The sequence below is a fragment of the Fukomys damarensis genome, unplaced genomic scaffold (genome assembly GCF_012274545.1).
Source record: "Fukomys damarensis isolate Sample0158 unplaced genomic scaffold, DMR_v1.0_HiC HiC_scaffold_23, whole genome shotgun sequence".
In the NCBI taxonomy this organism is placed as follows: domain Eukaryota; kingdom Metazoa; phylum Chordata; class Mammalia; order Rodentia; family Bathyergidae; genus Fukomys; species Fukomys damarensis.
The window spans coordinates 43,179,775-43,192,701 of NW_022900935.1; positions in this window are offsets into that span (position 1 = coordinate 43,179,775).

Sequence of the window (12,927 nt, forward strand, 5' to 3'; positions counted from 1 at the left end):
GTCAAAAACGTAGTCATATTTAATCTTTTAATGTCTTCCTGCATAAACACCCACGCTGGAACCGGGGCATCTGTCACTCTGTAAAGACAACAGAGCCAGTGATGGTCTGGCCGCCACCTTCTTTGTTATGTCAGCAGAGCCATTCTTCCGGAGCCCCGAGACTTAGTTCCACATGGGTGGAAGGTTAAGATCCATGGTGGGCACCTTAGCTATTGGCAAGGCCCTGGAGAGGCATTTGTTTAGATCCCTTGGGGCCTGGAATAAATTGGCTGCTGGGCTCCACGCCCCTTCCAACCTGGACACCACAACTCTGTGGTTCTTCCCTGGGCACACTCAGTTTATGGAAAGCACGTGGCAGCCCCTTGACTGGAAACCAGCCATGTTGCATGGTAGACCGGTCCCTCACAGAGCCCCAGACCTCTGCATGGGAAGTCTCTCATTCCCAATTCTCTCTACATTGGCCGAGCCATGCTTTAGGTCATAGTGCACAAGCTCTCTAAGCACAAGGAAATGATGACACAGCACACAGAAATGACACCACCAGAGGCCTCTGCTGCCTTTCCTCCACCCCAACTCTGCTCCAGCTGCAGACAGCCCCAGCGGAAGCTTTGGGTTGGCAGGAACTTGGGGCCTGGAAGAAGCAGCCCTGGTGTCCACCAAGGGGGTGGGGTCCTGATTGCAAAACGAGTGTGGGATACAGTTCTTGCTGGGTGGTGGGAGCCTGGTGCAGGGAGCCCATGACAAGATTCAGAGCTGTACTGAGTCCCTGAGGAAGGGGAATACCAGCCTGAGGCTTAACCAGGAAACCTAAGGGCTCACTGGGTCCCCAAAGACTGGGATGCAAGGAAACAGAGGGACACATGGGGTTGCTGACCTAGAAATTCCAATATGGTGTCCAAGGAGATGAAGAAGAAAGGCTTCTCTCTGTACCCAATTCTCAGATGGGAGGTGGACACCTGTCCCCTGCTGCCCATCTGGATGGAGACTGCTGAGCTTCACCATTTGAGGCAACTGGGGCCCACAGATCAGTAGAGTTGTCACAGGAAGTAAAAGTGCCCACACCTGGCAAGAGGAGGAGACAGAACCCTCCCTGCTGGCAGGTCCTTGGAGCTGGCACACTGGAGAACTCGGGGAACAAAGCCATGAAAGGTAGCAACACCCTAAGCAAACCTGCTGGGGAACAACAGATTAACAAACATAGTCTTTTTTTTCAGTTGGAAGATCGAGTAGATGAACAAGAGGAGGGAGTAAATCAGCTGGTATCTGTGAGAGCCTAAATCAGTCCAAATCCAGCATACAGGCCAAATCTGGCCCTCTGCTTGGTTTTGTAAATAAAGTTTTATTGGAACATAGCCCCGCTATCCATGTATGTATTGTCTGTGTCTCCTTGTGTATTATAACAGTAGAGATGAACACTGGGGTAGACCTCAAGGCCCAGCAGGCCTAAACCAGTTACTCTCTGGCCCTCTGCAGAAAGACATTTCACAAAACCTGAGCAAAGAGGCAGAGATGGTTGTAGTAAGGAGAGAAATGGGGATATAGACGATGCATCCAAAACCCTGATGTAAGATTATTAGGAGTTCCAGGATAGAGAAATGAAAATGAAATAAATTGCAGAGATCAATTTTCCCATGTGTTAGGGCAGCTCCATAAAGAGGGCCTTTGGTTCACAGCTTTCTCAGGCACTAGGACAGACACTCACACAAAACACATATGCCTGGGGATTAGGGTGCAGATTCCTTCTGCTCCCTAGATACACACTCCAATCTCATTCACTCTCTTTCTCCTCAGAAGGACTGGATATATGGGTTTCCTCATTTCCTGTGGGGTTCTCCCAAGCATTACATTTAAAGAATACACCACAATAAAATAAGACTATATCGGGAAATCCACGATGATGAAAATATGAAATATCAAAACCTATGAGATCCAGGTAGAGTGGCACCTAAAAGAAAAGGTTTAGCCTTGAATTCATAAATAATAAATGTTGAAAACTAATGAAAAACATCCACAGAAGTTAGACAAATAAAAAAGAGAAAAAAGAAAATAATAAAAATAAAGATATAGGTGCATACATAGACATTGTATACAGAAATAAAACCAACAATGACAAAAATTATACTGGTAAAAAACTTATAAAATAAATAAATCCCTAGAAAAACTAATTAAGATAAAGGGGGAAAGCACAAATTATCAGCATTAGAATGGGGGAAAAGATAGGATATAACTATGATTTTACAGATAATAAAAACACAATAAGAAACCATTTGGAGCCATTTATGTCCATACATTGGAAAGATATAGATTAAATGGGGGAATTCCTTTAAAATATATTTTCCTAAATCTGGTTCAAGAGGAAAAAATAAAAGCCTTAATGGACTGATGCTACCTTTTGAATGTTTGTTCCCTAAAAGTCACATGTTAGGAATCAAACCCCTAGATGGGGTTAGGAGGTGAGCCTGTGGGGTAGGAGGTGGCACTGAAAGGTACACAGGAATAGTGAATGTGTAAATCAAAAGATATTACAGTGCAAAGCACATTGCCATTAATCTCCCTCAAATCCTTCTCACTTCTAACACCCTTTCCCATTGTTCTTACCACTTTCTGAAGCAGGTCCAGAAGTCCTCATGCACGAGTGGTGATCAAAAACTATGGTGGTGGTTACTGCGGAGTACTATCCCATAGAAAGACAGACAAGCTTGTAAAAACTTCACTGAGGGTCCTTGTCCACCTTTTTCACTGGATTTGGCACTGTGCAACTTCTGACTCTTTCCCCCTAATCAAAATGAACGTAAAAGGTAAACATTTTGAATCATTTTGGGCCATGGAGGCAGCCATGGCAGCACAGCTAAGGACACCCAGGGAAGTCGCCTCTCGAGCGCCTTGTGAATGGAATTGCAAGGCCAGCTTAGAACCTGGGGATTGTGCTGATGAATCTTGGTTGTCGGTCTGACTGGATGAAATGACTTCTGGATAGGCGACTGGACTGGACTGAGGAGACACCAACTTTATCAATGAGTTAACCTATTGATAAGTTCATAGCTAAATAGGCTGTTAGGGCTTGGCTGGAGGAAGTGAGCCCTCAAGACATGACCCTGGGGACTACATTTGATCTCTGCCCCTTCCTTTGCACTCTTCCCTTGTGTTCTGCTTCGTGGCTGCCATGAACTGAGTAGATCGTCTTACCACACCCTTCTGCCTGACTTCCTGCCTTGGATACAGCTGACCATGAACCAAACCCTTTGAAACAGTGAGCCAAATTAAACTTCTCTTTCTTTAAGTTGTCATTCTTAGTTTTTGTTTGTTTGTTTGTTTGTTTGTTTTGTTTTTTACAGGGGCAGAGTAGAGGAAAAGAACAAAAGGAAAATGGCACAAACTGTCACACCCCTGTCTGCCTCTGGAACACTGCCATGCTCCCCATTTTTCAATGGCCCAAACTGCTAAACCCCAGTGTCCACATGGCCATGAGAACCTGGGAAGGATCACTGGGGGCATCTATGGTAAGGACCCACTCTGATACTAAGCAGCCAAGGTGAAGGAGAAGCCAACAGTGATCGGGTCCCTTTGCAAAATAAACAGGAAAAAGTAACAAGGAACTAGCAGAAAAAGGAATCACTACAAACAGCAAGATAGCAAGAAGGATGAAAATCAAGTGTGGTAACTCTTCTGCTAAATGTGTAAAGATAAACCAAAAGAGAAAAGCTGAGAACCCCATCTTCCTCTCCAACACAAGTGATGTAAATAAGAAACAATATTATAAAACAATATTATTAAAATGCAAGTATAAATAGATCAACAGATATCTTTTGATAATTGCTTCTTGTGTTTTATTTTTAAATCATTTAAATGAGATTTGCTCTGGCAATGCAAGGCTGAGTGAATGTTAAATCCACTAACATAATGGTTTCTATTGAAAAACAAGGGAGAAAAACACTTATGATCACACTAATGATTCTGGGAAGGCAGTTAATAACATTTAGATACCACTGATAACAAACCCTAAATAAAATAACTAAATGAATACCTTAACTAGGATAAAAGTTATTTCCCAAAAGCCAAAAATATTTAGCCTAATCAGCAGAACTCCAGAGCTGTTCTGACAACCAGAAACAGGAAGATTCCTGCTGTAGCAGTTGTTAGTGGACACTGTTGTGTTGTAGACATGCACAGAAATAAGAAAATGACAAAATCAGTGTAAACATTGGGAAAGAAGAGATAAAGCTATCTTTTTTTTGCTTTGCTTTGGGATTGTTTGCTGATATGAACGTGTGATCAGATAATCTGAGAGAGTCAAGTAAACAAACTACTGGAATTAAGACCAAAATGTGATAGGTGGATGGCTGGTACGGTTCAGATCTAAAATGGCCCCCAGAAGCCTCATGTGTTTGGAAGGTGATTGAGCCACAAGGGCGTTGTACTCATCATCGGATTCAGTCACTCGTGGGCTTAGTAGCTGAATGCGCTGTGAGGGGGTGGGGCCAGGTTGGAGGGGTCCCTCGGAGAGCGACCTGGCCTTGTCCCGGCTCCTCCCTTTTCACTCTGCTTCCTGTCGGCCATGGAGGGAGCCGCTGCCCTCTTTCATCGCCTTCCGCCATGCTGTTTCCAGCCAACCATGGACCAAACCCCCTGGAATTATGTAGAAGAGAAAGGGGAGAGACAGACAGTGTTCTGTGCTGGTTGGCTGTTTGGTTGACTGGTTGACTGGTGCAAGGAACTATTTTGGAAAGGAGAAAAAATACGTTAGAGTTCATGTGGACAAATTACTGCTAGGGAGAGCCAAGAATAGTATGGAAAAGAAAAAGAGCAAGAGTGTTCTCAGCTTCCAAGGCATCAAAGCATAGTGTGAGATTCGCCTACAAAGATGGTGGCAGAAAGTACTCACACATGTCTCCATGCAGGAACATTTAACTTCCCTGGGAATGGAGCAGATGGGCTGCCCAATTGTGTGAGGGCAACTGGCCATCTTTCTGGAAGGAAATAAAGCTGAGCTGCTGTCCCGGAGCATATAAAGAAAGCTTCTAAATATATTCAAGACAGCTGCAAAAAATACAAAACACCTCAGAGGAAGAATTTCTTAAAGCCCAGAAATTCCAGACCTATGGATAAAAATACTCATTTGATGCAATCAAAAGAAACATTTCTGATGACAGGAGGAAATCAAAAACAAAAACACAGAGAGATTTCTGAAGTATTTGCTGTGTACAGGGTAGGCAAAGGTTAACAAAGGAACTGTAAAGGTCTGTAGCACCTGACGAGTAAAAGGAAGCTGGCAGATGGAAAGTGAGCCAACTTTATTGGGAGGCAATGAGAGATCGAAATGATTAACGAATGGGGAAGAACGTGCTCACTCATTAGCAGTCAGAGAAATGCAGTTTGAACTCAAAATGGGCCCTCTCTGTGCAGCAATCAGACCATAAAAATTAAGGAGAACTTCAACACCTTCCATTGCCAAGATGCTCCACCAAGCAGAGTTGTAGGTTTCTGGTGGGGACGTGCAATTTTACAGCCATTTGGAAAGCATTTGACAACATTAATTAAAAGTAAAAATATAAATTCCACCCGTTCACATAAAAATACCAATGTCAGTACCTGAGGTTTTATTGTAGCTAATGAGGGCCTCTGCAGCTGTGTTCTCAGGTGCCAAAAACCTAACGCCTCCCAAGAAAGGATACAGGGAATGATAAAGGGCACTAGCATATAAAATTAGGCAGGAGATGCTGTGTAAAGAGTGAGCGTGAGCTAGTTACACAGAGAACTCATGTTAGAGAACGATGATAAAAATTGTGGTATGCATGCAAATGTGGTCACCATGAAAGAGACGGAAGTCAGACAGTCACCTGCGGGTGGACCAGGGTTGTGAGGTGATCCTGGCTGGAGGTGGGTGGGGCGTGGAACCAGGGGCGTCAGTATGCATAGGGCTTGCATCTGAGATCTGCCCCAAACCAGGTGTGCTCGAGGTTGGTCCCCAAGGTCGTGGTCAGAGGGGATCGTTGGGGAGACCAGATCTCCGGGGATCGAGCTTATCTATGGATCTGTCCATTCCTGGATTTATAGCTTAATGGGGCACTGGAACATGGTGACGCTTTTGGAGGCGGGGCCTCACCTTGTGAAGTAGGTTGCTGGGTGGAACCTTGGAGGGGATATCATGTCCCCACCCCCTTTCTTTCTCTCCTTCCCAATGTCCATGAGGTGAACAGCTCTGCCCCCACTGGCTCTCCACCACTATGTTCTGTCTCTGCCCAGGACCAGGAAAAGCAGAGCCAGGGACTGTACCCTTAAACCTCTGAAACTGGAAGCCAACACAAACCTCTCCTCCTCTTCGGTTGCCTGTTTCGGACACTTCATCTCAGCTACAGAAAGCTGATGGTTAACAGAGCGTGAGACAGAGGCCATCAAGAAACTGCAGCGCCGTAATGTGACTTTGCCTGTTTCGGACACTTCATCTCAGCTACAGAAAGCTGATGGTTAACAGAGCGTGAGACAGAGAGGCCATCAAGAAACTGCAGCTCCGTAGCGTGACTCCCATCACTCACGCGTGTCAGAGTGTACGTGCAAACTGGTTGTGGGTGTCATGGACGTAAACATGCCAAGACGGGAGAGGTACACATCCTGTCTGCCTGGGTGAAGGTTCCCACTTCTGCTCTGGGCGAGAGGAGGAGCAGGTTGGATCAGAGGAGGATGACGGGGTCAGCCGTGGGTCAGCTCTGTGGGCAGCGGGCCTGGGCCTCGGTTCCCGCTTCTAAGCAGTGAGTGCTGCTGCCTTCCAGACCTGAGTGAGGGGTGTTCAGGTCCAGTCCAGATAAATAAATTGGGACAGAGCAGTGCAGAGCAGGTACTGATCACTGTGACTAAACTTACCTACAAGACAGGGAAACACTACTAATTTCTGTTAGCTTATCTTTTTTTTTCTGTGCACCAAATAAAATTCCTTAATAATAATAAGTGTTTTTTTTCTGGCGTCTCAAAGTTTTCTAGGAGTATAATCACACCACGAAGAAAGCAAGTTTTATTCCCTCATTATCCTGATTATGAAATTGTTCTCATCTTGCTACATTGTCTGAACCTCTAAAAGAAAGGCGAATAACAATAGTCATAACAGCTATCCTGCCTGCTTTCTGATTTTAATAGATGCCGGTGTAACTATTCACTCTTCAGAATGATGTTTGATGCTGTTTGAATAAATAAACTTTATCATGTCTAACTCATTTCTTCTATTTACATTTTATTGCAGATTTGTATTATGAGTGGCTGCTAAAGCCTATCAAATATAATCTTAGAAACTTTTTATATCTTTTTGCCTCTCCACTCATTGAGAAAAAATTGTCGTGGTGGATTTAAAAGCAAAGCAAGCGCGTTTCACTTTGGCAAGTAAAAGCCTCGTGTGGTTAAGAGGTTTGCTGTCTCCCTGAGCCGCAGGTGCCATTTGTGTGTGGAAGCCTCGCCTCCCTGGAGAGGAAGCTGCTCCCTGAGTCTTCCTCTGTATGCACTTGGTATGGTGGCTTTGGGTCGCAGGTGTGTCCAGCAGGGTCGTGGGCTCTGTGATGTCATGGCATGCACGGTGGTGTCAGGTGGGGGTGACATCTGCTCCTGTGCAAGGGGAGGGGACACCCCCTTGGCTCCGGGCATCTGGGCACCCAAGGAGACCCACCTTCCTGATTTTTTAAGGGTATCACAGGGGCCAGGAGGAAGCCAGCATATTCTCATGGAAATGCGAGACTTTCTTCTACCTGTATGCCTTCAAATGGTTTCTCCTGGGGTCGTCTGTTCACACATAATTCTATCTCCTTCACTGTGACCCTTCACAGAGCACTCTGGCCTCCTTCCCACTTTCCTCCTGCAGTTATTCAGTTCAATTTCTTGGCTTTCTTCTGAACTCAGTTTTGCACTTTTGTGGTACCAGGGTTGAGCTCAAGGCCTTCACACTGAGCTGCATCACCAGCCCTTTAAATTTTTCTTTTTAATTTTGAAATAGGACCTGACTGTAAGTCACTTAGTTCCTCAGGCTGTGCTTGAATTTATAATTCTCCTGCCTCAGCCTTTCAGAGAGCTGGGGTTATAGACATGTAGACACACCTAGCACTCAGCATACACATATTTTTAATACAAAATTTTCCAGTAAAAAAGGAAACTCATTACTTAAGGCTAGGAACCTAATTTTCATTTTAACAGAATTGTTGTAGGGACAACCATCTCAAAGGGAATGCCCCCAGAATAGGGATGTGTACCCATTCTAGTGTGAAATACTGATGGTGTGAAACATCATGCACCCATGAAAAGGAATGGGTTGATTAGATGGATATGTATAATGTACTGTGGTGTGGAAAGAAAAAAGATTCAGAAAAAAACGTGCATCACAGGATCTTAATCTGCAAAATAAATGACCAAGAAACTCCTCCCAGAATGGATTCTATGTCCTTGCTTCCCATGCGGGTTTGGATCTCGCTGGTTGTGGCCTGGCCGAGTCCTAGCCTCTGCTCACAGGATTCTTCTCCTGTGGAAATGGAAACGTTATTTAACCACAGTGCTCTGAGGATGATGCAGGAGTGTGCGTGGAACAGTGTTGAGCATGATAAACACACTGTAAGAGTTAACTGTGGCTGTGCTTGTGCGTGCTGGATGTGTGCATGCACACACACACACACACACACACACACACACACACACACACACAGAGCTGGCCCTTTTTATCCAAAGGCTCTACATCCAATCATGGATTGAAATACTAAAAACAAGTCATGTGTACTGAACATCAGCGAACTTTTCTCCTTTTCATCATCCCCTAAGCACTGCAGTGTGACACTAAGCGTGCTCTTTGGGTGTTGTGAGCCATCTAGGGATGACAGAGTGCATGGGGAAATGTGGGTGGGTTGCATGTGAACAATCTACACGGGGCCACAAGCACCGAGATGTTATCACCTGTGGGCCCCTGGAGCCCTCCCTGCGGATCTGAGAGCCCACTGGGGACCACAAGCATTTAAAATGATGAAGCCTTTACAGCAAAACAGCGTGGAATTTGTGCAAAAAATTTTACATATGTGCATACATGTATTGTTCCATACAAACGGATGCAAGAATGGCTAGGGTGCATAGCAGAAATACGTTTTTTTAAAAGTCTGTAAATGAAATGATGTAAAGAGACTATGGAGAGAAAGCTCTTAAAGGACAAAAAGAAAAAGAAAGACAGGGAAGGAAGACGAGGACAATTTCTGCCAGGAGAATGAGAGTACGCAAGGCAGGACGCCAGGAGACTCAATAGCCTGCCTGTCCTTGACGGAAAGAAAATTGGGAAGATGAAGTGAGCCGAGTGTGCAGGAGGGGGAGGCGAGTGGCCAGCATGGAAGTCCAGAGCGCCGAGCCAGGGCGCTAGGTAAGGTGCTGAGCTCACAGTGTCCATCCCCGCAGGGCGGTGAGGTCACTCAGCGCTCACAGCTGTACCTCTCCATGCCCAGTGGCTCCCGGTGGCACCTCTGAGCCCCACCATGCGTCCACAGCTTCCCATCAGTGAGGTGGGACCCAGGACCACCTGAGGGCTGTGCCCTGGGGAGGGAAGGGTGCTCATCCAGGTTATGTGGCTGGGCCGAGTCCCCCCAAGTCAGATGTGTTTTGCTAACATTCAAATCCGAGTTACCTGACTCTCGGCTTTCAGCTGCCCTGGTCCCACTGGACTCTGTCACAGATGTGCACTGTGAATAAGGAACAAAGCAAAGTCTAACAAGGACCCAACACATATTCTCTGTCTCTCTCTCTCTGTCTCTCTCTGTCTCTGTCTCTCTCTCTCTCTCTGATGCAGTCTTGGTCCCCGCTGGTCTACATGATGCCAAGTATTCAAATTGCGTTTTGCTCACTGCTAAGGTTATTTTTAGCATCTTCAGAAGTAGAAGGAAGTAGGAACTGGGTTAGGACCTGTGGCAGCAAACCCTACTGAACTCCTGGTGCTTCAGTAGTAAATATTCAAGATGTTTTTGCCCAGAAAATCCCCTCATCTTGCAAAGTGAAGACAAAAGATCCCCGAGCCCAGTTGATCATTCTGAAAACACTGTGTGGACCAAGACCACGTGTTGTAGAATCTCCCTGAGCAAGCAGTTCTTTGCCGTGGGGTAAAACCCCCAGAAAGCTCTGAGCATCTTGCTTTATCTTACATAAGGTAATTCATTTCAGAGTTGACAACATTATGAAATTGGAACAAATCCCAGGGATGCAGAAATGAAAGCACTTGAAAGTTGGTGACATCTGTTTTTATTAAAAGTTGACACCTTTTATCAAATTATGTTTATAGCTACCCCTCTTTTCAGTTCAGAGGGGGTCTGGAATCAGGAGGAAACGTCACTTATTGGCTTAAATTATAAAAGAGGCAATGATAGTGTGGACCAGAGGGATTTCAAAGCCCTCGAAACATGCCTCCATGCTGCCCTGATTATCAACAGATCCACGCTCGGAAGAATAGATTATTTTCCCCCAGATGCAGAGGGCAGACTCTGATGCAGATTGTATAAAATGCTGACAGTATCAACCAACCTTATCTGGCCTTCCAGTGCTTTATCTGAACTCCAAAGAGCGCAGTAAATGTTTTTTACTGTGTTAGCAGAATGCAGAAGGCATTCTCTGAAATTTGAATCTGCTGGTCTCTTCTTGGTAATTCTTAAGTATTCCTTGCAGAGGTCATGTCTTGACAAACCTCACTGGGTTCTGAATGTTCGTCCCCTACAAACTCCAAATGTTGAAATCCTAACATTCAAGGCGATGGTATGAGGAGGTGGGGCCTTTTGGGTTAGGCTCATGGGGTGGTGCTGTGAGTGGGATCACTGACTTCCTGAAAGAGGGAGCTTGTTCTCCCCTTCTAGCTTGGGAGGACACAACCAAAAGGAGATGTCTATGAGAACAGGGCCTTCCCAGGACACTGGGACTTTCAGACTCCCGAACTCTGAGCAATAGGGTTATCAAACCAAGTTACTCTGTAAAAGCAGCCCTGACACCTTAAAACTACTTTCTCATCCCCGCAAAAGCTTAGTCTTGATGATGATTCTACTCCAGGATTTGCCGAGACACAGGGCACTGACAGGTGTTCCCCTGGGCTTCCAGAGTGAGAGGACACAACTGTCTGCTGGCTGGGCCTGGGTGACGGGTATGATACGATCTATGATCACAGCATATGGAGAATGTTTCAATTTTAAAAATGATTTATTACAATAAAAGACACATTGCCATTAATCTCCCTCAAAATCGTACCTCTCATTTCAAACACAATCCTGTCATTCTGATCACTTTCTAAAGCAGTTCTGGAAGTCCTTTCTCATGAATGTCCTTTGGTGGAAGACTCAATGATCTGAATCAATTCAAAATGCTTATGGCCATTTCTGTCAAATAAAAGCATTACATTGTGTAACGTCATCCACTTTACTCACCAGATCTGGTACTGTACAACTTCTGGTGTTTCCTCAAAATCAAAATAACCACGAAAGATAATTAAGGCAGCTGTGACAGCATAGCCAAAGACACTCACGAAAAGCCCTTCCAGAGCTGCTTCAGAAAATGGCATGAAGGATGGGATAAGTATATTTGAAGTGAGGGGGAATATTTTGAAGGGGATTAATGGCAATGTACCTTTTTACTGTAATAATTTTTAAAAAATAATGTAAACATTCACCATATATTTTGATCACATACCTTTCTATAGTCTACCGTATTTGGTCTGAGAGCCACCCAGAGGATTAGTAAAGCACAATTCTGGTTATGAACATGTAGGTATGACCATGTGGGTGTGACTTTGAGATCTATGCCTGGCCCCTACCTGGCACTGTTCCCTGTCTGCTTCCTACACATTATGAAGTCAGCAGTTTTGTTCCACCATACCCTTCCTCCTGATGTTCCTGCCTTGGAGCCTCTGAAACTATAAGCCAAGTTAAATCTCGTTCCTTTAAGTTGCAGATGCCAAATATTTGTACCATCAGTGGGAAAGCTGACCAACACAAAAAATTGGCATCAGAGAAGTGGGGTCTTTATTGTGACCTCATCATGTGGTTTAAAAGCCTTTGAAACTGGCTTGCAGGATGAGTTAAAAAATTTGTGCAGAGTCTACGGCCGTATCACCCTAAATGCACCCAATCTCATCTGAAAAATTTTGCAGAAGTGAACTAGAGTAAGCCCAAAATGTTATAAACAGGACCTGATGGGTGATTTTGGTCAGAACTCAGAAGACTAGAATATTGATAGGAATTTGGACGTAAAGGCCAGGCTCATATGGTTTCAGTTGGGAAGGGGGACTCTTTGGCAGAGGTTATGGATGTTATATTCTGGCAATGTCTACATTTTTTGCAGGACCTAAGACTGTATGAGGTTGAATTTAAAGATGGTGGATTAATTGACTTGGCAGGAGAAATTTCAATAAAGCTCAACATTCAGGCTGTGGCATGGGCATGCTTGCTGCTTTTAGCCAGATTTATAGTGAAATTTGGGAGCAAAAAGGAGAGCAAACAGATTGAAAAACTTAAATTTTGGCCCCCCCAAAAACACATACGTGGGGCCAAAGGAGGTGTGGTTGCTGAGGAAAATATTGTCATTAAGAAGATACCAAGTACCTTAAACTGGGACAAGAGAAAAGTCCATTGAGGGTATCTCAGGAATCAACAAGACTCCACCCATCACAGACCCAATGTTGCAAAAGTGGAAAACTTTCATCTGAGAAGAAAGCCCTCTACTAAGAAGGGATGCCTAAGAATTGTCTTCCTGGGGATCCTTTCAATGTGCTCAGCACTCAGAGAGGCCAGTGTATAAAAAAGTATGACTTCTATTGGGGCTGGCAGAAGACCTTGGCATCATCCATGCCATGCTGTTATATTTCAAGTATACAGAAAGCAAGAACAGTGGGTTCAGGGAGGCTTCCACCTAGACTTCAGAAAAAGGCCTGTGAGGCCAGGCAATGTGCTCCTG